Source organism: Suricata suricatta, chromosome 2 (genome assembly GCF_006229205.1).
Source record: "Suricata suricatta isolate VVHF042 chromosome 2, meerkat_22Aug2017_6uvM2_HiC, whole genome shotgun sequence".
In the NCBI taxonomy this organism is placed as follows: domain Eukaryota; kingdom Metazoa; phylum Chordata; class Mammalia; order Carnivora; family Herpestidae; genus Suricata; species Suricata suricatta.
The window spans coordinates 101,561,427-101,572,492 of NC_043701.1; the positions used below are offsets into that span (position 1 = coordinate 101,561,427).

The following is an 11,066-nucleotide window of genomic DNA, read 5'->3' on the forward strand; positions in this document are numbered from 1 at the left end:
ACATTCCTTTCTCCAGATTAGGAAGGGTAAACTGGCAAGGGATCTTGCTCTCGGAGTCCTTCTAAATTTAACATGTGTGAGATAAGCAAGAGATAATTCCAGCTCAGCGACTTTTACTGTAATTCTTTAAGGTTTTAAATCTTTAATGAAATCCCGACCAAGATTTCGATTTAAATTCTTTATAAGATGTTACCATGTGCAACTAGTCATCTGTGTGAAATCATGAGAGCCTTCGTCCTGTTCAACCCAAGCCTAGAAACATCTGGGTCCTTGCTCTGACAGACACGAGGCCACGTCCCTAACACCGCATGGAATGGTGCTCACACAATAACCGCACCCCTGCTCTGTACTTAGCAAATGGGTAACTGTAAATCGTACTTGCGTTGACCATCTAAAAAATCTTCATGTTTTCTACTTAGCATATTAGGCTTCTGATCACAATTCTGTTCTTAAAAGGAACTAATACACAACTGGAACTTGGCAACCAGTTCCCTTCCTCTCTTCTTCTGTCCCCCAAAGGCCCTTCTCTCCCCATAGACCCACTTGCAGGTCATCTGTCTCATGCACACCAGACCATGTGAACATGCGAATGCACTCTTCTCCAGTCCCCAAAACTGATTGACTTCTGTCTGGCCCCTGGGCAACACCTCTACCTGGACCCCAGCTGTGAGCTCTCCTGAGACCCCCTCCTTTCCTCCCCCTTGGTCTCACCCTTACCCATCAGGCCCATCAAGCTTTCCTATTCAGAGCCCTCAACTTGATACTCTACCTCTTAAGTGTTTGTCCAGGGAGCCTGGGTGGCTCAGTCGGTTAAGCATCTGACTGTTGATTTTGGCTCAAGTCGTGATCTCACGGTTCATGGGACAGAGTCCCGAATCTGGCTCTGTGCTGACAGTGTGGAGCCTGCTCGGGATTCTTTCTCTCCCTCTCTGCTCCTCCGCTGCTCACTGTCTATCTCTCAAAATACATTTCAGAAATTAAAAAAATTTGTCCAAACAGGTGAGATTTGAACATTGAATGAATATTTGATGATAATAAAAAAGTGGAATCTTAGGTGTGACTGTAAGGTTGTGGTTTTGGTAAAAGAAGGGTCCTTATCTTTTCTAGACACATACTAAATGCATTAGTAATGAAATGATCTGCTCCTGGGGTTTCCTTCAAAATGATCCAGGGGCCTGCAGGTGGAATAAAGATGAGACACTGGGTGGAAAGATTTCAAAGCTGGACGGTGGGTACATGGGGACCCACAGCAGCCCTATCTCCTTAATGAGAAAATCAGCATGAAACATCTCTTCAATTGACAACTGGAATGCCAATGTCCTGATTGGAAATGTCCTTCTTCCTCATCAACGGCCAGACTCACAAAGGAAACTGCCCTTGATGTGTCTCCTCAGCTGTCCTGAGTGTCTGTGTGTGGAGGTGGGGGGAGGGTGGGGGCGCGTTTCTCCCTGTCCCTCCTCTAGACGAAGCCCCACAGAGCTGGAGACAGGGGGAGAGGATTCAGGAGCATCTGGGCTGTCCCTGTTTCGGGCCTTGGTCCCATTGTCAGGTTTGGGCACAGCTGGCTGGGGCCTTCGAGGACCCCTCACCTCTCCAGCTCCTGGCCCGTACCACACTCCTGCACCCCACCCACCAGTATCTCACGCAGAGCCTCCCAGGTGACATGTGGCCTGGTAACTCCAGGCTGACCCCCTTCTTTTTTCTTTATTTTTTAATGTTTATTCATTTTTTAGAGACAGAGCACGAGTCGGGGAGGGGCAGAGAGAGAAGGAGACACAAAATCAGAAGCAGACTCCAGGCTCTGAGCTGTCAGAATGGAGCCCAGTGCAGAACTTGAACCCACAAACTGTGAGATCATGACCTGAGCTGAAATCAAGAGTTGGATGCTCACCTGGGCAAGCCACCCACGTGCCCCCACACATCAGTGGATTTAACAGACAAGAAGGAGTGCTGGCACACAGAGCACTTTGATTGGCGTTGGCAGCAGAAATCTCAGGTTGGCTGAACAGAATTGGTTCTAAGTCTCTCACGGAGCAAAGTCCGTTCTGGCAGCAGGTTGCAGGGGTTCAGGCTGAGCTCTTGGAGTATTTGGGGTTTGGCACAGTCAAAGTCCATGGTGTCATCGTGAGTGACTTCTGGACCTCACCTCGTGCAGGCTGTCAGGGGGGCTGAACGTCAGTGGTGCCCATGCAAAACTCCCATAAGCCTCAATAGATCTGGTCCTGGGAGCTTCCGGGTTGGTGAGCATGTGGAGATGGGGGGACAGTGGGCCCTGGGAGGGGTGGGAGCTCGGCGGCCCGTCTCCAGAAAGTTCCCTGGGCAGCTCTCCCTTCCCTCTGTTCCTGAGTTATATCCTTTTATAACAGACCAAGGATCTAGTGAGTGATCTGTGCCCCAAGTCCTGTGAGCCCCTCCAGCCAATTCACCAAACCAGGGAGGGGCCATGGGCGCCTCTAGTCTGTAGCTTGTCGGTCAGAACCCTGGTGAGGAGGGGACTGGCTTCTGGGGTGGGGGAGGGGTCCTTGTAGGATGAAGCCCTTAACCTGTGGGTCTGACACCTTCTCTGGGCACATGGTGTCTGAGTTGAGCTACATTGTCACTGTTGGAGCCACAGCTGGCATCAGAGTGTTGCTTGGGGTGGGGAAAAGCCCACAAGGCAACATTGGTGTCAGAATCACTGTCTCCTAAGGAGGCTGGCCCCTGTCGTCCCCTCCTTCCCCCAGGGATTGGGCAGAGGGGGACAGAAGAGGAGATGCTGGGTGAGGTGGCCCATCAGGGGGAAGAAGTGTCCAGCCCTGCTGTTTCATCTTCCTTCAGGCTGTTGGGTAAATACAACTTCTGTTTTCAGCCAGGACCTCATGCACCCCATACCTCCTGGCTAAGAGGGCTCCTGATGCAGCAGCTCGAACTCTTGGGGGTCTGGACACTGGGGGTCCACCCTTGTGTGGTGTCCTTCCCTGAGAGTGGCCATGGCCTGGAGTGGGCTCTTTTTCCCCAGTTTTTATTTCTTTTTAAGGTGGGGGCGGTGCACAGAGAAGAGAGAGAGAGAATCCGAAGCAAGTTCTGCACCACCAGTTCAGAGCCCAATGTGGGGCTCGAACTCGTGAAGTGTGAGATCATGACCTGGGCTGAAATCAAGGTGCCCCTAGAGTGTTTTTAAGAATGACTTACGGTGACGGGCAGCCACTCCGATGTAGACATTGCACCAACAACAGGGCCCTTTCTTAGGCCACGAGCTGGTCACATCTACTGTGACCAGTGTGCCATTCAGTGGTTCCCCATCTATGTTGCTGCCACGACCCCACATCGCGGGGCAGATGCCGATCATGGCTTATTGCTCACTTTTTTCTCTGCACCGAATGTGAATAACGTTTCTGCATGTGTCGTGGACAAGGTGGCACTCACCCTCCAGGGCAGCTCCGAACACATTCCAGCCAGCAACGCCTTCAGAGAGACTATTCCTTTGGTGGCTCTTTCTCCCAATTCTAACTGGGTCACGTCGTTATCACTTGTCTGGAAGTTCATCAACTCCAGCGCCGCTCTCCATGTTTCAGGGTCTGGGGTGCACAGGGCCTCGATGGGGTCAGTGACCCCTATAAAAATATCCCCGTGGGCTGGCATGAACAAAAGATACACAGTTCAGTAGAATTTCTTTGGAGTGTGGGCTGTTCACACACCCTTACCACTTAGTCAGAAGTGAGTATGAACTGCAACCACGCTCTGCTAGCGTTGTTAAGCCCTGAGGATGCTCTGAGTGAGCAGACTTCCCACCCACCCTTGGCCGAGTCACAGAACCCCGCTGAGTGAGCGTCACGAACCAGGTCAGGTCTCCTGCACTTTCCAGAGAAGATGCTCTATGCCCAGTGCACCTCCTCAGCATCCAATCACTTCCAGCGTCTACCCTTCTTGATTTTTACACTTGAGTATGCAGAATGCATGCGGTTTATCTTGTGCGTACTTGGACTTGCGGATGATGGCTTGGTTGGTCCCAGACTGTGTGGACACATTTGTCCAGGGATTGTCATCTGAGAAGATCTGAGGATGTGTGGGCACTTTCGTTCAAATATGCATCGTCCTGGGATGTTAAGAAAATGTACACAGGCCTCCCTCAGCTGTCGCATTTTGCGAGTTTTCCTCATGCACTGCCCAGGTCTGCGTGCTCCTGATAGAATCTGGCAGAGATTGCTAAAACATTGCAATAGCTTTGATACTACAACCTTGATGATATTAGTTTCAATTTTATGTGAGCTTTATCAAAATGTACCTGAAATATGTGAGATAGAGTTAAAAGCCTCAGGCAAATGGAAAATTGAAAAAAACCCCATACGGCTAATATTGGAAACAGCGTTGGAAACTGGCCTCACAGTTGGAGCCCCAAAGACCCGAGTGTTGGAAACAGGCTGCCCTGGGGGAGGTGAGGGAGGGCGTGGCCCTGTCTGTTGGGAGGCAGGGGCAGGGGGAGGGGAGGGGGGTGCGGCAGTTCTATGTGGCCCTGGAGCCTGCAAAGCAGGTGCGCACCTGGGAAGAGCAAGTGACGCTTGGCCAGGAGGCAGCCAGTGCTGGGTTCTGTGGTTTGTGTTGGTGTTCTTTGGTCTATGTTCTGTGTTCTGTGGTCTGTGGTTTATGGTCTGTGCTCTGTGTGTGGTCTGTAATCTGTGGTCTGTGGTCTGTGGTCTGTGGTCTGTGGTCCGTGGTCTCTGACAGCTGAGGAGCAATTGTTGACCCTCCCGCCAGCACTGCCCAGAGGGGCCTGTGGCAGCCACGACAGCAGGTGCACTCTCTGGGAGCCGTGCACCCTCTGTGTGGCCCACAGGGTCCTTCCCAGGAGGAGGACAGTGTGCAGAGGGCCCAGCACTCACTGGCACTGAGGCTGCTGGACTACAGGGGCGCAGATCACGGTCACCCACATGTGATGCTGCCTGGGCCACTCCGGAGACATGCAGGGGCTGGGAAGATGGGGCAGGGCTGCCAGCCTCCTCACTATGTCCGGGGCGATGAGGGGCTGGAAGGAAGACAGTGTGGCCAGGGTGGAGGACAGGAGCTGCCCTACACAGATTGATGGCAATGTCCACGGTTTCCCTGTGACCATGACACAGGCAGACCTTGCCCGTGTGTCCGAGGTTGGCAGGAGAGATGTCCAGCTGTGAACTCTGTAAGGCCCTGATGTTTTTATTTGAATTTGCTTCCAAAATTTAAAAAATGATGTCACGCCCCAGCCTGTGTCCATGCTTCCCTTGAGGATTCCAGAGACAGGGCCAGTCTGTTTGGGGGCCTGCGGAGCGCCCCTCTTCTGCAGGCTGCAGTGCATGCTGGGAACCAGGCCCCCACCCAAGGCGCGAGACTGACCCATGCCAACACGTGCCCAGCAGCCTGCCCGTTGTCTTGGGCCTTTGGGGCCCCTGTCGCTCAGCTGTGGCTCCGGCCTGCGGGGGGCCAGATCCGACCTTCGTCCTGATGGCATGTTCTGCTCCCTTACCCTGGTCCATAGGCTGTGGCCCTGCTGACAGCCGGCAGCACCTTCCGGCAGGCTGGCCAGGCTCTCCAGGCTTGCACAGGCTCCGAGGAGCAGGGTGGGAGGCTGTGGTCCGCACCCTTACTGACTCTGCATTCTGCTTGACCCCAGATCACTCAGTCCCTTCCAGAACATTCCAGGAACTCCCCAGTCACTTTACAACTCTCCCTGGGGGGACCTCCCTCCCCAACTCACTCACTTCCTGTTTGTTCTCCGGCACCTGCGAGTTCAAGGCCCAGGAGAAGGGAGGCCTCCTTCCCTCCCCTGACTCATCCCCAACACACGCATGTGCTCAGTGAGCACAGGGACACACCCCCCACCCCCCGCCAGGCTGTGACGGGGTCCCAGCTGAGCGAGCAGATGCTTGCGAAGGATAGGCGTTTCTCTCCTCTGGTCTGATAAGTGCTGGGATGAGTAGAGCTTTTGGTCTCAACCAGATCAAGACACTTTTTGCTAGAGACCGATGCCCGCTGTCCAGAATTCTGTCATAGAGAAAAATATTTTCCTCCATTGTAAATGGCTCTTGGCCTTTGTCACGTAGTCTGCAAACGACCAAAGTTGTTTGATGCTCAGGCTGGGGCTCTGTTGTGTCCCCCCAGATGTTTATGGTAAAGCTCTAAACCCAGCACTTCGGAATATGACTCTACTTAGAGAGAGGCCTTTTCAGAGATCTCAAGGTTAAAAGAGGTCATTAAGGTGGTCCCTGATCCCATCTGAATGGGATCCTTGTAAGAGGATCAGGGGGCACCTGGGTGGCTCAACTGGTTGAGTGTCCAACAACTCTTGAGTTTGGCTCAGGTCATGATCTCACGGTTCCTGGGATCGAGCCCCATGTCAGTCTCTGTGCTGACTGCGTGGAGCCTGCTTGGGATTCTCTGTCTCTCTTTCTCTCTGCTCCTCCCCTGCTCATACATTCTCCTCTTTCTCTTTCAGAATAAATAAATCAACACTTAAAACAACAAGAGGAGATCAGGACATGCCCAGGTGCGGCCTCAGGAAGGGCCGGCCACGCCTGGATCACAGCCTTCCATCCTCCGGGACGTGAGGAGTGAGTGTGTGTCGTGGGGACCCAGCGGCATCTGGTGCTTTGGTCCCACAGCCCTCGCAGATACCACAGGGGCTGTGGAGATTCCAGCATTTCCACCTCTTTCCCATCTGTCCTCCTAGTATGTTTCCGTCTCCTGCCTTCGGAAGAGATCTTTCAGGGCTCCCCAGGAACGGGCCAAGTTAGGACAGCTCTGTTGGCCACATAAATGTTACGGTCTCAATCAGAAACTGCTTAGTTCTATGCAGTCCATTCATGGTGTGGCGTAGGCAGCAGGCGAGAAAGCCCACGGGAACTGCCCGTGTCTACACAGCGAAGCCGTGTTCCCTGCAGCCCGGGTGGGGTCACGGCCAGCCACGTGTGCCCTCAGTGGCTGTGGAAGTGTGCCTGAGACCTCCCTCTGGGAACCGTCCTCTGGTGGGTCCCTGAGGGTGGATTGCCAGTGGCAGGGGGCAGCCAGGAGGCTGCCAAGTCCAAGGTGCGGCCAGCTTTGGCGGACCCAGGGGATCTCAGGGCCCACTTTGCAGCGCCCCTGCCTGGGGGACCCCCCCTAAGACACCAGCAGTGTTGGGCAGGCCCAGATGGCCCCCCGTGGTTACAGACATCAGGACTAAGTAGGGAAGGAGAGAGGGAAGTGCATTCTTAGAGTGAGTTTAGCTACAAGGAAGGACCATTTTTTGGGAGGGAAGTAGATTTTGTAGAGAGAAGGAGAGAGACACACAGAGGCCTGCCTGCTGAGGGCACTTGGCCTGTGATAGTAACGTGGCCTCACGGAATGAGTCATGATCACCGTGTTCGGTTAGAAGAGAGAAAACAGACCAGAGAGGGAGCTGGAGCTGGCCCGAGTCACACAGCCACACAGGGAGGGGGGCAAGCAAGCCGTGCTTTAGGGGCGGGGCAGCCCCCAGATGAGAACAAGATAAGGCACAAATGAAAATCGTTACTTTTTATGACTCATGAGTTCAGAGAAAATACAGATGTCTGTGTGCCTTCTGCCGGGGGCACTTCCTAACCGCCTGGGATTCGTCAAGGCTTCAAGTGTGCATGGGAGCCTGTGGGCGTTTGTCTTAAGTGCTTATGGTCAAGGATTCATTTTCTACCTTTTGCGTTCTCTTTGGACTCCTGCAGCTCTAGAAATGTCCACGTGAACAATCATTTCAGGCCTTACCTGGTTTTTTATTTCTTCATTTGATGAAAGTGCTGTATTTTGCCAGGGACCGGAGTGTCCTGGGGGGAGAGGGCAACCAGGCTCCCCAGCCGGGCTTCTCGGCAGGCCCTGCTGTCAGACCGGGTCCAGCATCCACTCCTCCAGCCACCTGTCCTTGCCCCATCTCTGCCGTCCGTGGGGGACCCACCAGGGCTGTCTCTCTGGGGAAGTGGAGGGTGGGATGCCCTGGGGGTGCCAGGGGCTCAAGGCCGGCTCTCCTGCTCCACCAGGGCCTCCCGTGAGCAAATCTGTGTGGCCCTGTCGCTGCAAAGTGGGGACAAAACCCACTCAAGGAGCAGAGTTACCAGCAAGAACTGCAAGAAAAGGGGGTCAGCCGGATCCCCTCCTAGCAGCACCCAGAGGCCAGTGCGATCCCCCACACCCAGTCCAGAAGCCTCGCCTGAACACCTTCCGTGGGGCTGGCTCAGGAGGAGGCCTGCCCACTACCTCGGCCGAGTCCACTTTTCTGCAAATTCTTGTGGCTCCAGCTGCTTAACCTCCATGCCTCCAATGGTGCTTTCAAAGAACCGTGGACAGGGGTGCCGGGGTGGCTCAGTGACTTGTGGTTTCTACTAAAGTTATGATCTCATGGTTTTGAGTTCAAGCCCTGAGTAGGGCTCCATGCTGACGGCATGGAGTCTGCTTGGAATTCGTTCACTCCCTCTCTCTCTGCCCCTCCCCTGCTCTTGTGTGTTCTCTCATTGAAAAAAAGAGGGCTGCCTGGGTGGCTCAGTCGATTAAGCCTCTGACTTTGGCCAAGGTCATGATCTCAAGGCTTATGGGTTTGAGCCTCATGTTGGGCTCTATGCAGCTCAGAGCCTGGAGACTGCTTTGGATTCTGTGTCTCCTCCTCTCACTGCCCCTCCCTCCTCTATTTCTGAAAAATTAATAAAGTTAAAAATTATTAAAAAAGAAAACAGGAAGGGCCTTGCGGGGTGGTCGCAGCCATGACGGCAACTCCGGCTCCCCTATCGCACCCCTTCTGCCGGAGATGAGGGGAAGATGTCCGTGTCAGGGCTCAAGGCGGAGCTGAAGTTCCTGGCGTCCATCTTCGATAAGAACCACGAGCGATTCTGCATCATCAGTTGGAAGCTGGATGAGCTCCACTGCTGGTTCCTGCCGCCGCCTCAGGGACCGCCCGGCAGCCCGCACTCGCCCCCACCTCCACTCACGCTCCATTGCAACATCACGGAATCCTACCCCTCTTCTTCACCAATATGGTTTGTGGACTCTGATGACCCAAATCTGACATCAGTGCTAGAACATCTAGAAGACGCTAAGAACAACAATTCGTTTTGTCAGCAATTGAAGTGGTTGATATGTGAACTCTGCAGATTATATAACCTTCCTAAGCACCTGGATGTTGAGATGCTAGATCAACCAACACCCACGGGTCAGAATGGGATAACAGAAGATATAACTTCAGAAGAGGAGAAAGAAGAAGTGATGGCTGAAGATACAGAAGACTTGGATCACTATGAGATGAAGGAAGAGGAGCCTGTTAGTGGAAAAAAGTCAGAGGATGAAGGAATTGAAAAAGAAAACTTGGCAATATTAGAAAAAATTAGGAAGACCCAAAGGCAAGACCATCTCAATGGTGCAGTATGTGGGTCTGTGCAAGCTTCAGATAGGCTTAGGAAAGAGTTCAGGGACATATACAGACCACAGAGTTATAAAGCAGGGATTTACTCAGTGGAACTCCTAAATGACAGTTTATATGACTGGCATGTTAAACTGCAGAAGGTCGATCCTGATAGTTCTTTGCACAGTGATCTTCAGATCTTAAAAGAAAAAGAAGGCATAGAATGTATTTTGCTTAACTTCTCTTTTAAGGATAATTTTCCATTTGATCCTCCATTTGTTCAAGTGGTGTTACCTGTGCTCTCAGGAGGGGACGTGTTGGGTGGTGGAGCACTAGGTATGGGACTCCTCACAGAACAGGGCTGGAGCAGTGCCTACTCAATAGAATCGGTCATCATGCAAATCAGTGCTACCTTAGTCAAAGGCAAAGCCTGAGTGCAGTTTGGAGCAAATAAGAATCAGTATAATCTAGCAAGAGCCCAACAATCCTATAGTTCCATTGTACAGATACATGAGAAAAATGGCAGGTACACCCCTCCAGAGGAAGATGGCTAAATATGTTGACTCTAGTATGACTCTAGTATGTTTGGACCAATGTTGCTTTAAAGAAAATCTTTCCAACATGCAGACAGAAGCTTTGAGTGCCCCTATAACAGCAGTACTGAAGACGTTAGCTAATAGATATTTTAGTGGAAAATCTGTCAACTGACATCCAATATGAGTTACAGCCTTTTCATTTTGCTCATTTTAGGTATTGTGGACTGAGCATTGGGGCCTTTACTGCATTTTTCATGATAAGTATACATACTGGCCACTCATGATCTCTTTTTTTTTGAAAAGTGAAATCTGTTAAGCAGGAAGTCAGCCTCAGATTACAGAAGTTGCGACCATAGGGTAACTTTCCCATACTGAGCTCGTGTGTTATGAGGACTTGCAATATACTGTTCCATTTAGAGCCAAGAAAAGTTTAATTGATGTTAAAAAATAAATAAATAATTAAAAAATAAAAAATTTAAAAAAAAAAGAAAAAAGAGAAGCGTGGACCATCAGTTTTGCTGGTGGCCGGTTAGGCTGTCTTTATCCTTGGCATCTGGCCAGGCAGCTGGGGGCTTATCGCCTCTTCCCCTGGGTGAAGGGGAGAGAGGGAGAGACAGGGAGAGACACAGAGACAGAGAGCACCCAGAGGGGCCTGCAGGGCTGGGGCCTCCTCTAACTGACCCCTGACTCCTCCCCATGGGGCTGTTCCAAAGGCCGCCTGGGGCCCTGGGGGGAGAGCGAGCAGAGAGCACAGTTGGCCCTCTGGCCACAAGCTCGCAGGTGCCCCCAGACCTCACTACAGGCTGGATCCAAGGCTGATCATCCGCCCTCCCTCACCTGACTCACAGCTGTGGGGCCACTGCAGACTCCCTGCAGAGCAGGGGAGAAATGGGACGGGTCCAGGGCCCATCCCGCTGCCCGGCCGCTTCTTCCCGTGCACCGACTCTTCCTTTCTCATGAGGAGCAACTGGTCTCTGGAGCTGTTTTCTCAGCCTGCTTCCTGCTGGGCAACACATTAGCTCACATCGGTGGCTCTAGTCCCATGGCCTCCCTGGGTCAACAGCCCAGGCGCAGGGTGGCCGAGGGTCACCTCTGAGTCTCCAGAGCTGCCCTCCAGCTGGGACCAGGCCCTCCGCTGAGCACTCTCACTGGCTACGGGATTCATGTCCATGTGAGCACAGGAC

At 52.6% G+C, this 11,066-nt stretch overlaps 1 pseudogene; it reads left to right on the plus strand.

Annotated features, from left to right (window-relative positions):
* The first annotated feature begins 8,766 nt into the window (after positions 1–8,766).
* LOC115271721 lies at positions 8,767–9,913 on the plus strand (annotated as a pseudogene).
* Positions 9,914–11,066: the final 1,153 nt, after the last annotated feature.